The sequence below is a fragment of the Pezoporus wallicus genome, unplaced genomic scaffold, assembly GCF_028554395.1.
Source record: "Pezoporus wallicus isolate ANWC-B61680 ecotype Strahan unplaced genomic scaffold, APGP_CSIRO_Pwel_v1 contig_593, whole genome shotgun sequence".
NCBI lineage: Eukaryota > Metazoa > Chordata > Aves > Psittaciformes > Psittacidae > Pezoporus > Pezoporus wallicus.
In genome coordinates this window covers 8,894,840-8,912,234 of record NW_026642342.1, presented here as the reverse complement: position 1 = coordinate 8,912,234, position 17,395 = coordinate 8,894,840, and the positions used below count along the sequence as shown (strand labels likewise).

General features: G+C 42.9%; 1 long non-coding RNA gene across 1 annotated transcript; it reads right to left on the bottom strand.

Annotated features, from left to right (window-relative positions):
* Positions 1–4,473: 4,473 nt before the first annotated feature.
* LOC130609875 (uncharacterized) lies at positions 4,474–15,504 on the bottom strand. Its single transcript, XR_008974902.1, has 3 exons — positions 15,202–15,504; positions 11,247–11,513; positions 4,474–4,757 (listed from the first exon to the last, which is right to left on the bottom strand). It is a non-coding gene; the product is annotated as an uncharacterized LOC130609875 (long non-coding RNA).
* Positions 15,505–17,395: the final 1,891 nt, after the last annotated feature.

Genomic DNA, 17,395 nt, shown 5'->3' with positions numbered 1-17,395 from the left:
GCTGCTCTGACAGTGAGGGGCTGCAGATGCAAAGGAACAGCATCTGTGGGGCACTACCTGGCTGTAGGCAGGACCCACTAGCACAGCACAGACAGGAGTAAAGAACATGTTGACAGCTTTAAAGTAACAAAACGGGTAAAAAAACACATTAACAAAAGCCTCTCTGCCAGCCGTGGGTAGTAAGGAAAGCAGCAAATGACAGCAGAGAAACAGCAATACCCTTACATTGATTCAGTCCACTTAAACATGGTATTTATTTATAATGAAGCCGTCATGAGCATTTTCTTTCGACCCAGAAGGATTCATTATGTACTGAGTGCTTTACATCATGTTATGAACTAAACCATTGATAAATTAGTGCTAAGTTTTATTTGCAAAAGGCATCTTTGGCAGGGATTCAACACTGACTCACGACCATTGCTCATAGTGCTGACTTGCCACTGCTCAATATTTAGAGCTGCTCAGTCTCCCCCAGCATCCCACCGTGTGGGTAGAAGTTACATCAGGGTTGCAAGTTCTATCTCACACAGAGATAAGGGGCAGCAGTTCCAAAACAGCTCCTCATTAGGAGCTCAAATTAAGACAAGATGGTCCCGAGTTTCTGACATCGGGAGTGCTCACACTCCAAACATCTCACACTCGACATGCAAACCAAGATACACCATCAGGATCTTCTCTGACAAGCTACAAGGCAATTGCTAACTACTCTAATAATGTTTATCCTAAATGACACTTAGCCTTACACCAAGGAAATATCCAGAACAAGAGCAGAAGGGTAGAAATCCCCTCAATGCACCAGGTTATCCTGCATTCTGCCCCCTTCATCACTCCTGGGCATGTTTTCAGATTGTTTGGCTACACTCTTCCCGTGTGCCATGTTACCTCTCTTGTCTCCAGACCACTGGGCAGCACATCACATCACAGAGAAGAAATCTAAAGCCAGGATGACAGCTGGGGAAAAGTGATGTGAAATCTCTCAATACATAAATGGCACAGAAAGCTTGAATCATAGGATCATGGAATGGTTTGTACTGGAAGGGATCTCCTCAAGCTCATCCAGTTCCAACCCCTGCCACAGGCAGGGACACCTTACACTAGAGCAGGTTGCTCCAAGCCCCGGTGTCCAACCTGGCCTTGAACACTGCAGGGATGGGGCAGCCACAGCTTCTCTGGGCACCCTGTGCCAGCGCCTCAGCACCCTCACAGGGAAGAACTTACTGTCTAATCTCAGTCTCCCCTCTATCAGGTTAAAGCCATTCCCCCTTGTCCTGTCACCCTTTCTATGCAAGTCAGGTGCTGGGCTGTCAGCTACTGAATCAAACTGGGTCTTTGGAGTACAACAACTAAATTCCTGTTTTAAGTGGAAAGCAGCACTGATCAAACACGCAAAACTAAGATCAGAGTGTATGTGTTCGGGCAGATCCCTGTTCATAGCTTGGAAGCAGTCTGCTTGCACCAGTCTGGCTCTTCTCCACCAGGCAGCCCCACATGAGAGCCCACTGGTGCTGCAACTCATGCCTAGGTACAGCTTAAACAACATCACCCTGTAAAACATGAACTGGCCCCCAAAAGCGCCCACAGAGTGAAAACCGCTCCACATGAGGCCAGGAATCCTGCAGGATACTGCTAGTTTTGACATACACTTTACAAAAGAGCTTTTCTAAAACCTATTTTTTTCTTGTTTCAAATGGAAATATGCACAAGGGCCTTGAACAATCTACCAGTTAGCAGTATCTACTGGAATACTCGTATTAATTTTACTGTACCACAAGAAAAACCTTCGCAGGATTGGTGAGGAAGTTATTCTCAGCAGAACAATGAACCCAAAACAGGTATTAAAAAAAATTATAGACTACACAACTGATTATAAAATGGGTCAACATTCAAGGTCTAAAACTTTAAGCATCTTATTTAATGTTTCAAAATTAGTATCATTCACAGCATGTCACTGAGCCATCTCCTGACTTCAGTTCCACAAGGGGATAAATGGCTTTGCAAACAGTAAGAAAAGTCACCCCAGTCACCACAGGCTGAGATTCAGACTAAAAGAATTCTTCAACAAGAAATATCCTCCAGCTACAGGCCCTTCAGTCTGAGGCTGAGAGGATAAACACTGACAATGAACTTAACATTTCCTGCTAATGCAGCTTAAAATGTGCCTCTTGCCTTGCAGCAGAGAAGTGACACACTGCTTATAAAGCATCTTGCTCAAATCTACTGTCTTTTCTATTATTAAGCAGGTTTCAGTTTAAAACTGCCACCTCACTGACTTCATTAGGGCCACCTGGTACTTTATTAGTCTTTGATAACAAAGTTTCCATCTCTTGCATGTAATTAAGTTGAACACCAGGAACAATTTCCTTGACTGATCTTTCATTAAGCAGAGCAGCACCATAGAGCTTCACAAGTGATGGGATTGGCGGGGACTTTATAAACCTTTATTAGAGAAACTGATATATTCTCTACCTTGCCACTTTTCACCATGCAAAAAAGTACAACTCTATGTAGAAAAACCCCCAACATTAAAGAAAGAGCACAAGGTAAGTGCCGTAATATATTTCGAGCCACCCAATAGGTTTGCTATTTACTGAGCTGCATCTATTTCAGAGGTTAGCCTGGTATTAATATTCCCTCACTCTATCAGGATAGAAGAAAATGTGAATTTTAGAGTCCTTAAATCATTCCGCTTTACCACTGCCATTCCAGTAAGGGCTTGTACTAGACTGTATGCTGTAAAACTGAGCAGAACTCAGTAATAGGCTGAAAGTATACTTTTCCTTTCTTATGCCTGATCAGCTGGGTAGAAAGTAAGACAGGCAGAGTGAGCCAAGGCCACCCCACCTTCTTATCTCTCAGTTTACTTCTTCAGGGCTTGCTAAGAGTGACTGAGCATGCTCAGCCTGAATTAAGTAACTTTCTGGCAAGAGCACTGAAGAGGAAGAAGCATGATGCTGAATAAAAGCACCAGTTCCCCAATGGACCTTATGCAGGAAAGGAGGAAAGAAAATGTCATCCCTGTCCAGGAGTCTGACTGTTGAACTGTTTTTCAAAGCTCAGAGGTAACTGCTGTGGTGTTTTGTGACAGCCACATCCTCTACATGTCTGCTGTCTCTTTAATTAGCAGATCTTGATGAACATCTCAGGGTTTTATGTTACATGCTTAGAAAACTATCATTACCTTGAACCCAAGAGGGATGAAGTATCACAGGACATTGTAGTAATACCAACAATCCTTAGGAGATGGAGACTTCAACACGAACTCCTCCTTCTTGCCCTGGTTCCTAGATTTGGTATTTGTTTTTGATACCTTGCCTTTCAATGCAGCACTGCAAATAGACACCAGAAAGATGAGAAAACCCAAGAACAACAAAACCATGGCCAGTATGTTAGACATGCAGAGTAAAATGTGACACTAAAAACCCACGCCCAACAACTGCTTGGACATCCTTAGTTCTTTTGCCTTCTTTTGGGAAGCGTGACTCAGGCATCAACCCTTTTATTCTGACACCTTGTTTGTCATCCCCAAACCTACTGCAAACTGGGTCACATGGAAAGAATCTGCCATCCCTCCTAGCAACACATGGCATCCTACACATACCTGTAACTTCATTAATACCTAACAAAATCTCAGCATTGCATGGCTGACAAAAGAGTTTTCAGTGCAAGAGACAGAACTGCTTTTATTTATAGCATCAGCACATATTATACCAATTCAAGTAAGTTCAGAGTCAGCAATCGGCAGAAATCGATCTAGCCGTTGCTATATAAATGTCTTCTGCTTTGCAGCCCAAATGAAATAAAGCCAAAGCAAGCCACATCTAGTAATTGCCATGCTTCTGTTCCGAAAGTCCCAAGTACAAGGGAACAAAGATGTCACCTACAAACACCTTCACCAAAAATAGCTTTACTCCAAACCCTGACCAGAGACATCTTTATCTAGGATAGCTGACTTCTTGAACCCCAGAAGCCTCTCTTACTCTGGGCCAGCCACCTTTACACAGCCCTGAGCATGGCCTCATCAGCTCCACCTTACCCTCAACTGCTCCCACCCATCACCCATTTGGCTGGCTTGGGCCACTGGCCCATCAGCTTTTCTGGTGAACAAATGCAACTTATTTATAGGCAGATCTGCCAATACTCCTCAGCTCCAAGAGGAAAATTATTGAGAAGAGCTCCAAAATTTGTTCTTAATCTTAAGTGATGGCAATGATCTACCCACTTCCCCCTGCACTCACCAGGTGAAACACGTTCAAGGGTTAAAAAAGCTGAAGATAAAACACCTGGTCTAGGAACCTCTAGCTCTTCTTTGCTTCAGCCCTACAAAAGTATAAGCAGTTAGTATAGGGCTAAAAGAATTACATAGTCCCCCCTATTATATTTGCCCCGTCTTCACTTATCACTACTATTAACTACCCTTGACAACTTTATGATGAGGAGTAGAACCTGAAATCCAGCTGACAACATGGAAATATGGAAACTGGGTTTATCTTCCAAGGCAGTGAGAAAAAACAGCTGGCTTGCTTTTGGGGTAAAAAACGGTTGTAGCTACTCACTCCTATTTAGTGTCTGGTACACTCACATGACAGGGCTCCAGCTTCACAAACATGGTAGCAGCACTTCAGCCCTGTGATCTTGCAGGCCAGGAATTAAAAGGAGGTCCCCTTGCAGAAGTCAGTCATGAAGGGGACTTTTCCAGGACTTTCATCTTCACCCAGCATGCCAGCCACAAACAAATCCTTTCTGCCAGAGTCTGCCTCCTTTGGGATCAAGAAGAAGTAGTACTAGAAGAACTAGTATTTAATGGTGAAACACTTAGAACAAGCTTCTGTGAAAACTTTCTCACCCACCCCTCACTGTTTGTTGTTGTTTCATGAAAGCTGGCCTAATCTCACACGACATAGAAGGCAGCTGCTCCCTGAGGAGAAGAAAATGCTTCACAGGATCAACTGGACTTCACCACCATTAGGTGCCAATGGATAAGCAATAAAAGAGGTAATTAGATTAGCTCTAATCCAGCTCATTACATGGGCCCAGTAGTCATGTAGCTAGCTAAAGCAAGCTCTCTATACTCTCTTCTTGTCCCTTCATACTATTGAACACCTTCATGCTCAGGAACAAGGACAACCCAAATTCCAAGCAGATAACCCAGATTACAAGTAGACACTCAAACTTTTGCTATCCACCCTTTCTTTGTAGCAAATCCAGATGACATTATGTCATTGGAGCATCCTCCAGTGGCAGGCTCCACTCCTCTGTGTTTCTATTGTCAAGGCCTATTAAATCATATCCTTCCCCACCAATAACCCCTATTCCCAAGAATGTGTATTACACTTTAATGCTACATATAAGAAATCATCAGCTAGCAGATCATGTAGATGAAGCTAGTCCCTCCCTGTTCTGCCAGTGAAGATGCTGGCTGGTAGAGCATTTAAAGAGTCTTGTTAACGCCCAGATACAGTATTTTCAGGTTTCTATTACAGCTGGAGTGCCATGAACATATATTCTTCTCAGGCTTTTCCTAAACATCTAACACAGCTGTATCAACAGCCACAAAGTTGGCTGTGCCAGGAGCAGGCAAAGCTTCAGTACTGTAGGGTGGGACATCAGAGCACTCTCTTGTCATTCCAAGCATGGCTGGGGTTACCCTTTGGGGTATTTCCATAGATCTGTTTCTGATGAATGGGCTGCTGCATTCTGTGGCTCTCCATTTACATGGAGATTTGTCTTGATGGACTCCTGGGGTACACATGCTGGTCCTGCTCCATCTTCATGGTAAGCCTAGAGTGCATATGTGGTACAGGAAGCCGTCAGTCTCATTTTTAATCACTCCTGGGTTTGATTTCATTAGTGCTATTCCAGATTTTTATTCATCCCTTGTAAAATCTTCCAAAAAGCAGGAAGTCTCGTCAGCCAGGTCTGATTATGGAGGATATACTGGTTTGTCCCTCCACAAGTCCTCAGGACATATTCCCCTCATCCCATCCTGTTCTGCCAAGAGAAAACTAAAAAACTCTCTTTCTTTAAGTACCGCTGCATAGGAATTAAGGAAATATCTCCTATTCTACTATCTTCGCTGTTCAAGTGAAAAAAGATGATAAACTGTGGGTAGCAAAGGGCATATGCTGTTCTCCTGAAAACACACAGCCAGTTTTTATATAGTCATCACAAAAAAAGACATGTAGTCTTATGAGCTATCTCCCACTCTGTGCTCTTGTGACTTCTGAATCATCTTTCACAGCTCTCAGTGAGAAACACCAAAACATGCTGGAGTCTGAATCCAAGAAAATCTCCTACACAATATAAGTTTGCATCCCTGAATGAACCATACTACACTGTTACTGTGCTGGAAGCACCTCATGTATTAAAATCACCTCTCTTCTGGGTCAAGAAAGAGAAGTTAGAGCATCCCACAATCTGCCATAAGCCATACACAGAATATCCACTTTCCAGATGTGGCTCTGGAACAGCACGTGGCTGCATGTATGCATGCTGGCACAAGTATATGAGAAGTCCATGTGGATGCCCAAAGATACATATGTTGAGTTGGCTCACACTCCTCTAGATACATGTCAAAAATATCAGCTTGCCTAGTAAGGGAGGGTCCTAAGAAACAAGAGTTCAGAAGGTAATACAATAGCTCTACTTGTCCTCAAAAAATCTCTATCAAAATTTGATGCCTGACAATGAACATCATGTCTTTTCCAAGACAAAATTCCAAGAAAAAAAAAAAAGGAAATAAAACCTTTACTTGAAAGTCTCATTTTACAGTTCTTGTAAATATTTTCACAGGGTAACATGCAGTTCCAGGGAACACAAGAGACAAACGCCTTAAATCATTCCCATTTGTTAAAATCCATATTTGATGAGCAATGTAGCCTCCAGGTTACTAGAGCAGCAAGATCCATCACCTAGGTGACCAAGCACTAATGATGTCAACCTACTATGTTATTCTATTAGGTTAACCTATCCCTACACACTCTCACACTGTGCACATTATCAGACTTCCAGTTCTTGCAAGATGCTAGTCTTCATACCAACAGACGGACAGTCACAGACCATATGGATAGTCTCTGTGAGGACTGAGCTTTCCTGACAGCAGTTAAGGAGGACTGTTTCAGAGCCTGGGTAAGAGCTGAGCACCTTAGGCATCCAACATGTACAACTTGATTTACTACTACAGCAATAAGTAGCACCAGAACATGCATATTAGTAAGCTCTTAGGAAAAGCTTCTGATGGTCAAAGAGGTCACTTTACATAGTAGAGGGTTTGAAATATAAATCTGCATAAAACAGCAGGAATCTCTTGGAAACTACAGTGGCAAGTCTTCCCTCAAATAAGCATTCCTTTTGGGAAGTCAAAATTCACTAAGAAAAACCAAATCCAATAAAATAAATTCCCAAATCAATACATTATCTATTACATGGGGATAATCTATTTCAAATAGTATGTGCGTTCTACCTGCTTAAATCATTGCAACCAAGTTGCTATGGCACAGCACATTAGATGGGCTTGCCCTGAACCACAAATTGGGCAACAGACCACAAGGTAATCAGACTGGTGACGTAACCCAGAGAGGGTCTGGGTGTCTTCATACAGCACTGCAGACCACTGAAGACATATCCTCAACTACGTGGTTTTGCTAACACTGTTTAGCTCTGGTTATCTGAGAAACACTCGTGAGTACGGATGTGTTTGTTTACAACCAAGCAACGTATCACTTGGATGACAAGGAAAGATTAAACCTGAAGACTCCTGAAAAATACTGATTTTTAGGTAACTTCCATAGTCTGAACGGATTTGGGTTGATTAGGCTAAAGGGATTTTTTTCCTCTTTTGTTAAAGGGTACCTTTATATCCCATAGATAAATTGAGGCAGAAGTATCTTCCCCTTCAATAAGTGGGAATGACTCATTATTTCCACATTTTGCTGTGAATATCCTATCATCATTGTGGTTTGCTTTGTTCAGCTACTCTCAACTTCATCCAGCACCTGCTGTAATGACGCAGGAAGTCCTCTGTGGTTCTTCTGCCCTTTCAATATATCTCTCTTATCAACAGAGAGCTCTGACCTTTAAACACCACTTACTTTACTTCCACAGCAGACACTTGCAACCCCCAAAGACAGTGTTTCTTGTATCAGCTTTCCTAGATAGTAGGAGATTACATTGTCTTGACAGAATCAAGAAAATATGCCATATCTTGTCAAGGCTTTACCCTTATCGAAGCACACCCGGATTCTGTGCTGCAGTTTAGCTTCTCACATATAGAGCGAGCTGTTACAGCCTCACTGACACTTCAGTAGGTAAAGAAACCTCTTGAATCAAATTTGTTTGAGACCCAAATGTTTGCTTCCTTATCTTCTATCTTTTGCAGCCTATTACTCTATGTTCCTTATCCTGAGTAAAGATCACAGTGTCTTCTACCTCCTTATCCACCCATAGGTTGAGCAAAGGCCATTAGAAACCAAGCCCTTCAGAATTTCAGAGAACAAGAGTAACTCTATTCCTGATAAAGCCAGTTTTCTGTCTCTCTCACGGGCTGACAATGGGATTTTCCAGCAAACGAAAACATGATCAAACTAGTGCTGTACCTGAGAAGACAGAAGACAAAATCTGGCAAGAAAGGAACCTTCGGCAGATGAGAGAAATAAGAAACATATTTCTACAGTAAATGGTATTTTACACTGAGGCTAGGCAAGGGCAAAAGATGCTGGGAGAAAACAAGGCCCCTCTGTTTCAGGAAAGACATCTGCTGGCAGAGGGCTACTGGGCCCTGAAAGATTCAACCTCAACACAGAGAACACTTGAGCAGTGGAAACCAGAAAAATAAGAGCATGGACATGAATAAATGTTTTATTGTTTGCCGAGCACTGTGCATCCTTTGAAGGTCCGTTCCAACCCAATCTATTCTAGGATTCTTTGTTGTGGATAAACGCCATGTGAATTTTGCAAAGCCTTTGTATCTGCTTGCTTCCAACATGAAAACACCCTTCAGAGGTGAGCTGCTGACCAGGAATGCCCAAGGCCCCCACACTGGTCAAAGGAGAGGCCGTAGCTGTCAGAAGAGGGCTGAGGCTCAGCCCTGGCTGTGAGTAATGTCTAACAGCAGCAACGTTCAGATTCTGTGAGAGAGAAAACAAAGGACATGCACGCCCTGACCTGCTGGTATCAGACAGTGAACAGTTGTCAGGTACACGTCTATGCAGTTAACTGGCCAAGACACTCTCCATGGTTGTTTTGTGTGTGAATTCTATGAAATAATGGTTTTTTTAGTTCATATCCCTAACAGTCCTCTAAAGAGGACTATGTGAGAGATTAGCACAGTCAGTATAGCCAAGATCAGCATGCCTTTCTGGACAGCTGTGTACCTTTAATGAATAACTGAACTTTAAACAGTCAATTTAATTAAACGCATCACTTCACTAGAGAAAATATTCAGCACTTGTGACATTACGCAATGCTGCGCTCAGTGCAAAGATACAAGATAAATAAGGAACGTTCGGGGTTTGCATATCACCCTGCATGACTTCACTTCCTATTACTTTTTACCTCTCCCTTTTTAAGTACATATTTATGTTCACATATTTAGAAGCGAGAACAGGCTAACTGAACCCTTTCGGAACTGCCAACAGCTGCTCAGGTGGAAACCTCACCATTAAGAGATTGCTCAATCTCTAGAAACAAGATTTCCTTCATGAAGGGTTTGGCTGATCTTTCCTGCAGGAACAGTGGAAGGCTGAGTGCTTCTAACTCTGTAACCCTGAGAAACAAAATGGGTCGTAAATGCTGTCACCCCATTCTGACTTCCATTTTTATCACTCTCAAAATCAAGATGCAACAACAGAAAAAGCCAGTAGGATTTTGTCTGTTGTTTCTAAGTGCAAGGGCAGCTCATGATGGCACCTGAGGGGCAGCAGTGTAAAACTTCATATTTCAGATGACAAACAAGAGGAACATTATTCATCTGCTTCTTTGTGGGAAAGGAACACACTAAAAAAAAAACCAAACCAGATATTAGTGCTTGACCAAATCATGAAAGGAGAAAGGAAGGGGGCACAGAACATCTGGACTATTCGTATTTTTTCCCTTTTTATAATGCACAGAGGATATGAAAGGGTTTTTTGGTACTTCTTACTCTAAAAGAATTTCTTTTGCACCTGCTTCTCTTTTACATTAAAAATTAAAGTCCTGCCTTGAAGAGAAGGCTCTGGGGCAACCAGCATCAAAGACATGCCCAAGTCAGGACCGAGCACACTGGTAAGGACATTTGGTTAGTGCCCATCATGCATCGGATTCTCAAGGCTGCAGATGAAAGTCAACAAATTTGAAGATTCAAAATCCAAACTGAATGAAATTCAGTTCAGCTGCAATAAATCTTTTCAAAAGTTCAAATAAATTCACACTTTTACATTGCTAATGGTTTAGTTTAACAAAATCTCCAAAAATTCACAGCTATCTTTGGGCCTAGGAAACCTGTTCTTCACACTTGAAATGAGTGATAAAATCAAATGCCTTTTCATTGCCTTTGACATCAATTTGAGGAGTCTGTGGCTGGCTATTTATTGCAGTTTGGTCTGTAGATAGTCTCTCTAGGTGTGTCTGGAAGTCATCCCCCTTACGGAAAAGGAGTAATCAATTCATTCTCCTGTGCTGTTGGGACTTTCAGTGGGCAGCAGTGGGATAGTGACTGCATAATGGCTTGGTCTGCTCTCATGCTCTAAGAAATGCTTTCAGCTAATGTGCATCCACATAGGCATCAAAAGTTCTGCCCTCAAGTTGTGCTGATGGAGCAGTACTGGGCTGCTGCTAAAGACCACGTGCTGGCCCATGACACCACAGAGGCAGACCTGAACCAGAGCTACTCTTTTTGCTTAGTTCATATGAGAGGCAGGCAGAAAGCAGCAGTTTACACTGAAGCTAAACAAGGAAAAGTACTTCAGTACCTGGATAGGCTTAATATTCATTAAAGTCCATGTTTGAGACAGAAGTTTGAGGTAACTGGTTAGTCTGTGAGCTCAGCCCTTAAAAGATGGGCCTGTGCAGTGCACATGAAAACAGAGACCCACCAACACAGCGTGGAAGGACACATCAGCACTACCACAGTGTGAAGCACTGCACCTGCCTTTCTCCATCCTTTTCCCTTCCCAAAGTGATGCTGTCTTGCACATTTCCTGTCCAGAAGCCTGCTGTTTTTCCCAGATGAGTACTAGATCTGGCAATGCTTCCACAAATAGGCTTTAAGTTACTTTCTGAGACAAGCATGAATCCCAAATCCTTTTTCTGCTGAAGGGAACAGTGCTTTCCTCAGTCAGCTGGTCTCTTTTCAGAGTAGAAAAGCAGCATTAGGGCTGTGAGAGAAGGACTGGAAGCTATTATTTCTTGTGCATCAATAGAACCAACTTCAACACTGAAGTATGTTGTGCCTGCAAACATGCCAGATGATTGTTCTCCCCAGCACACTTGTCACAGGAGGAGGAAACCTTTTCTTTCAGACTGGTTGTTGGTAAAACTATCTGCTAAAACAGCAAACAACAAAAAATATCTTCTTTGTAAAACAAAGACTTTGGCTTTGGAAGCCAGCAGGAGAAAGCAGATAAGGTGCATCTGATAACATTTTGCCAGTTTCTTTCTCAGCTTTTCAACTGAGCTTTCAAAACTGAAAACTCTTTTTCCTCTATTCTGCAAGTGTGCTTTTGGTGGATTGCCTACTGCATGCTGAGCTAGGGATGCTGAGCCTGCTATGTTCTCTAATTCATGTGGCTATGTTGCCCTAGTTAGGACTAATGATATATTATACCCCGAGTCACCCTCTGCTAATGTCTGCTACATGTTTTCTGGCATTAAGTATTAGGATTGGAGCTGGCTTGAAATTTTCCATAGGGGAGATCTTCTGAAAGAGAATTCTGTTTCTGAGAAAAATAGAAATTTTCCATTAGGGGAAAAAAGTTGTTTCTGCCAAAAACCAAAAACATTAAAGTTTTGTTTGTAAAGTGGATCCAAACATAGTATTTCATTTTGAACTGACCTGGACTAACCAAATTGCCCAGTGTCCCAGAGGATCCACACTGATTCTGGGTAATTTCAGATGGACACAGGCCAGCCACAATATGAACAGAAACATCAAGGAAGCCAGAATCAAAACCTGAAAGCAATGTCACCATGAACAAACAGTGTCTGGCCTGGATCAGCTCTGTGCCCTCTGCTGTTGCAGAGGCAACAAGGGGCAAAAAAGGACCCACTTTGGCATAGGAGTTTTCTCTGAAGTGTGGAGAACCTCACATCAGAACTACCAGTACTCCATCTGGGTAGAGGTATCTTCTCATTCCCCTTCTGCTTCCTGAAATTAAAGGCCACACTGTAAGATAAGGACAATCAAATTAAACCATCTCCCTGCTGTCACAGGACTTCTGACCCTTGATCTGTAGACTTATTTTTTCCCTCAAATAAAGCAAAACCTCCTTGTTCAGTGAATGCAAGCCTCCAGACATGACAGACCCCTCAGAAGCAGACCACACATCCAGAAGCTCAGCACTACCGGCTGAAGGACTTCACTCCAGCAGAATACTCCAGACATCCTTCCAGACATCCATTGTGTCCAGCAACCTTCAAACAGCCCTATCCTGTGCCAGAGGAAAAGACTGGAGAGACGTTGTGTGGAAGCACTGGCACAAAAAGCAGTTTCACTTAAGAAACAGGTAACAGTGACATGGGTATCATCACCCCGCTCTCCAGAGAGGCTGCAGGCTAGCCCCGAGAACAGCCATCAAGGGCCTGACATGAAAGCACTGTCTGGGCAGTGTTTTGACCTCATTTGTCCTTTTGGTGTACCAATTTAAATGCCGTTTGATTTGCAATTACCTTTTCTTATCCTGAGAGCGCTAATGAATAAGACAGCAGTGGAAGGAAACAAGGTCTAGTTGAGATACTGATGATGCATGCAAATTGCAAGGGTCAGTCTGAACCTGGGCACCAGGGGCACAGATTAGTCCTTAAACCTGTCACTTCTGATAGCAGCATTGCAAATCCAACAGCAGCAGCAGAAACAGTCTTTCTGGGACTAATCCACCAACAGAGTAGGAAATCAAAAACCTGATCTCCTCTGCTGAGCTCAGAAGATTCCATGCATACTGCTATCTAGTCACAGGATGATATAGATACCATTTGACTGCTTGCTGAGCAAGGTTCACCTGCCAACTAGCTTGAGATCAGAAGGAGACTGTCCCAGCCCAGCTACCTACAGCACTGAAATGACAGGAAAGATTGCAAAAGTACACTCAATGACAGTGTCATTGACACTAGAAACCCAAATACAAATGTTTATACATTTTGGAATCAGAAGTTAAACACTGGCTGCTTTATAAATCTGTTATCGACTCCAGATATTCAGAGCCTCACACAGCTGTGTACTCTCATTCTGCTATTCACCATTTTCTAACAATACTGAAACAGCAATCCCTAGGAAACAATATGTTGCCTGCAGCAACCTTAAAATCATAGAATGGTTGCGTTTTGAAAGGACCTTAAAGCTCATTCAGTTTCAACCCCCTGCCACAGGCAGGGACACCTTCCACTAGAGCAGGTTGCTCCAAGCCCCATCCAACCTGGCCTTGAACACTGCCATGGAGTGCTGGCAAAATGGCAAAGCCTGCAGCAATGATACTCGATGACGCTCTTCACCACTGGAGATAAAATGATTACACATAAATAACTGCACTTTTTACATGAGACTCAGCAGAGACAGAGCATTTCCCAAAATGTCCCAAAGAGTCCCTCGGAAAAAGGACTGAAAAGACAAATGGCAGAAATTGGAAGGGAAAGACAACAATGAAAGAAGTGATTTGCCAAGAGAATTAGGATTTTATACATGAAGAATCAGACTCTGCAAGAGAGGGATTAACTAACAGAAAGCAAAGCTGCAGAAAACATCCTTTATGAACTTGGAAGTTCAGAAGGAAGGAGTGGGACTGCCAGAAGAGATAAAGAAGATTTAGAAACCATCATATCCCCAGACCAGAAACAGTTTGTATGGCTAACTAAACACAGTTATCTGAGTCAAAGACAGGTAACTCTAAACTGCTGTTCCCACTGCAGTGCTGTGGTAGGAGAACACAGACAGCTCGGCTGCAAAACTGGATCTTTTCCAACCCTTTTCACTGCTGCTCTATCTTACTCCGTGTTATTTTCCCAAAGGTTTTTATCTAATGTGGAAGGAGTCTGTGGGATGAGCCAATACCCAGGTCAGCCAGGAGGCTGCAGGAAGCTGAGGCAAGCTGGACGGCAGCAGTGCCACCTCTCCTGGCCAGGATCTGGCAGCAGAGCCTATACAGCTGGTGGAAGTGAGCTGAAACCAGAAGCACGCAGTATTTGACCTTGGGTGCTACCTGCCCAGCAGATGGTTTTCAAAACCAGATTTGCAGTTTAGTGCTCATTCTGAAGAGCCATCAGCCAACATAAACATCAATGCAGCTATTAGCAATTCCTCTTTATTAGTAAAATAAGATGGACTTTCTTTCTGGAACTTTTTCCCAATGAGAAAAATCAGCCATTGGAATAATCTCTCCAGGGAAGTGGTGGATTCACCAGCACAGGACAGTGCTAAGATTTGGTGCTGGGACGTGTTGGCTAGGCTATGTTTTGCCAAGAAAGGTTGGACCTCAAGGATCTCAAGAATCCTTGAGGTCCTTTCCAACCTGGAATTCTATGATTGGACAGCGCTTTGGGTGACATGGTCTAATGTGAGGCATCCCTGCAAGCTAAGTTTTATAGCCAGGTAAACCCTTGAACCTTTTAGTCTCTCCAGACCGTATTTCTCAACCTGTCTAGGTTGAGGCCTGGAAGCCTGCAATACTGTCTGATTTCTCTTAGCAACACCTCTTTCAGCTCTGTACAATCTGTAAGGGCTGGTAAAGAGCTAAAACTGATAATCTGGTTTGCTCACACCTCAACTGTTTAAACACTGCATCACATGTACTGCATGCCTTATTTAGATGCCCCAAATTATAGTTACAAAGGCTTATTTATGTTAGAACACACAACATTCTTAAACTTGCCAAAGCAGCCCTAAAAATCTATACAGCTTCTATTCTTGTGTTCTGCTCAAATGAAGTGCAAACCTAATCCTGCCTGCAAGTTTCTAAACACTAAGCAATGTGAAATTCAGTTCAACATCTCTTTTATTAGTAGAACCTTGTTAGGCAATACATTTTTATCACCCTGAGTTTCTTCTTGGTGGGATGTGAGGCATTCCCAAAGGCTGCCACAAAAGGAACAAACAAGACCTGTAATGGGATCCTCCATGACAGCTCACTATAAGGAATTTGCTGGGGAAGAAACAGAAAAATACTGGGTGTTGATTTAGTTGTAGGCAGAGCAGACTACTTAATTGGTGCAAACAACTCCAGTTATAATCATTTCTCTTAAATAATACATACACCACTGTTCCAACAGATATAGAAAGCAGCATACATATCTATCACTTATTTTTCCAAACAGATCAACCCCTGTAAAACAAATCTAAACTCTACATTCTAGCACACTGTTTATCTTCCTTCACTCCAAGGATGCCCTCTTGATCCATCCTTTACTGTTACCATTATTATGATCTCATACGGCAATTCAGGCAGTGTCACCTCCATAAGGAGAATGCTCTCCTTTGGCACATGTAAGCCTGTGCACCACAGTGGTGCTCAGCCCCACCACACCACCACTAGAAAACTCTCCTGCCATACATAGATAGTGAAGAAACCTCAAGTATGAAGGGTCTATTTATGAAAAGCGACAGAAAGCCAGTTCTGGCCAGGGCGTTTCCAAGCAAGAAAAAAGACAAATCCAAATCGTTACCTTTACTGCACAAAAGCTTGCCTTTACATTTTGTTGTGAATGCCAGACTTACTAAAAACCTAATTATACATTAGTTGCATAACTCAGGGTTTTGTGATAGCGGTTTTTAAAGAGAGATGAGTCACCAGATACCTTTCAAAAGGAAGCAGAACAGGTCTTTTCTCTCACATAATAGCCAATTTCCTTCCAAGAATGCAATATATTGGCATGTCCCTCTCCTCCCTCCTTTTAACAACTTTTCAGATTTTGATGTTGTTCTTCTGTCCTGCCTCCAGTCACATGGGACTTAAACTGGATCTACCCAGGTACACTTGTAAATACATATTACATACACTGGAAACAACTTTTCACAAGTGCTCAGATTAAGCTGAACACTGATTTAAAGAGGTAACACGCAAAAGAACAGGGTTCTTTTTTCCTTATTACAATGCTAATCATCAACTTGAATTACAGTACGCTGAAGAGCTAAAATAAACAGCACCTTAGACATCCTTACAAAGGCCAAAACCTTTGGAGAATGGAGCAGAGATATGAGAAATAACCGTAATGATGACAAAAAATAAAGGTACTGCACCCAATGAGATGGCACCAGCTCAAGTGAGCAGCCACGTAAGAGAAAGCAATAGAGACAGGAAAATTAGCAGAGCAGCCAGCAAGGGTCTAGAATAAAGGCAGGGGGAGAAGAGAAACAGCAGCAAAAGGAAAACCAACAAAGTTGTCTGCTAGGAATGACTTGGCAGGCAAGCAGAAAGCAAACTCACTGCAAGCAGCTTTGTCCTCAACCTGCTCCTGAGGGCTCAGAGTGGTTCCTGGACATGACAGCTCACAAGGCAGGTCCTGCTCATCATCTCTGCAGGGAAAAGAGATGTCAAGAAGTCAGTGCACCACCTCCTTGCATTCCCCATGCCTCCTCCTGCCCAGGCTGTTTCATCCCAGCACCCTGTCAAGTATCACAGAATTGTTTAGGTTGGAAAAGACCTTTAAGATCGCAAAGTCCAACCGTTCCCCAGCACTGCCCAAACCACCACTAAACCATGTCACTGAGGGTTTTGTCTACATGGGTTTTGAACACTTCCAGGGACGGTGATTCCACCACTCCCTGGGCAGCCTGTTCCAATGCCTGACCACCCTTCCAGTGAAGAAATTGTTCCTAAGTACCCAACTTGACCGCTTGTTCTTTTAATTAAAATCTGCAATTTGTTTGGTTAGTATAAATCACTCCTTCCCCTTGTAACCTGTGATCTGTGAGGGAGGAAAACACCAGCATTTTTATATCAAGGCTCTGATGTGAAAAGCCTCTAGTGGGGGCTACCAAAGACCAAGTATTTTTGCCTTGCAAGGCAAGTCTGTTCCTGCCTGGAAACCAGATTTTGCTAACAAAACTATCCGAACAACCTGCATAAAAGCCTCCTGAATGTTTTGTTGTTGGTTTCCTTTTGTTTGGGTTTTTTTTTTTTTTTTTTTTTGGGGGGGGGGGGGGGGGGGGGAAGGGGAAGGGTTTGGGTGGCTTATCTTTCCTGCGTAACACACACTCCTGATGTTTGCCACCTTGCAG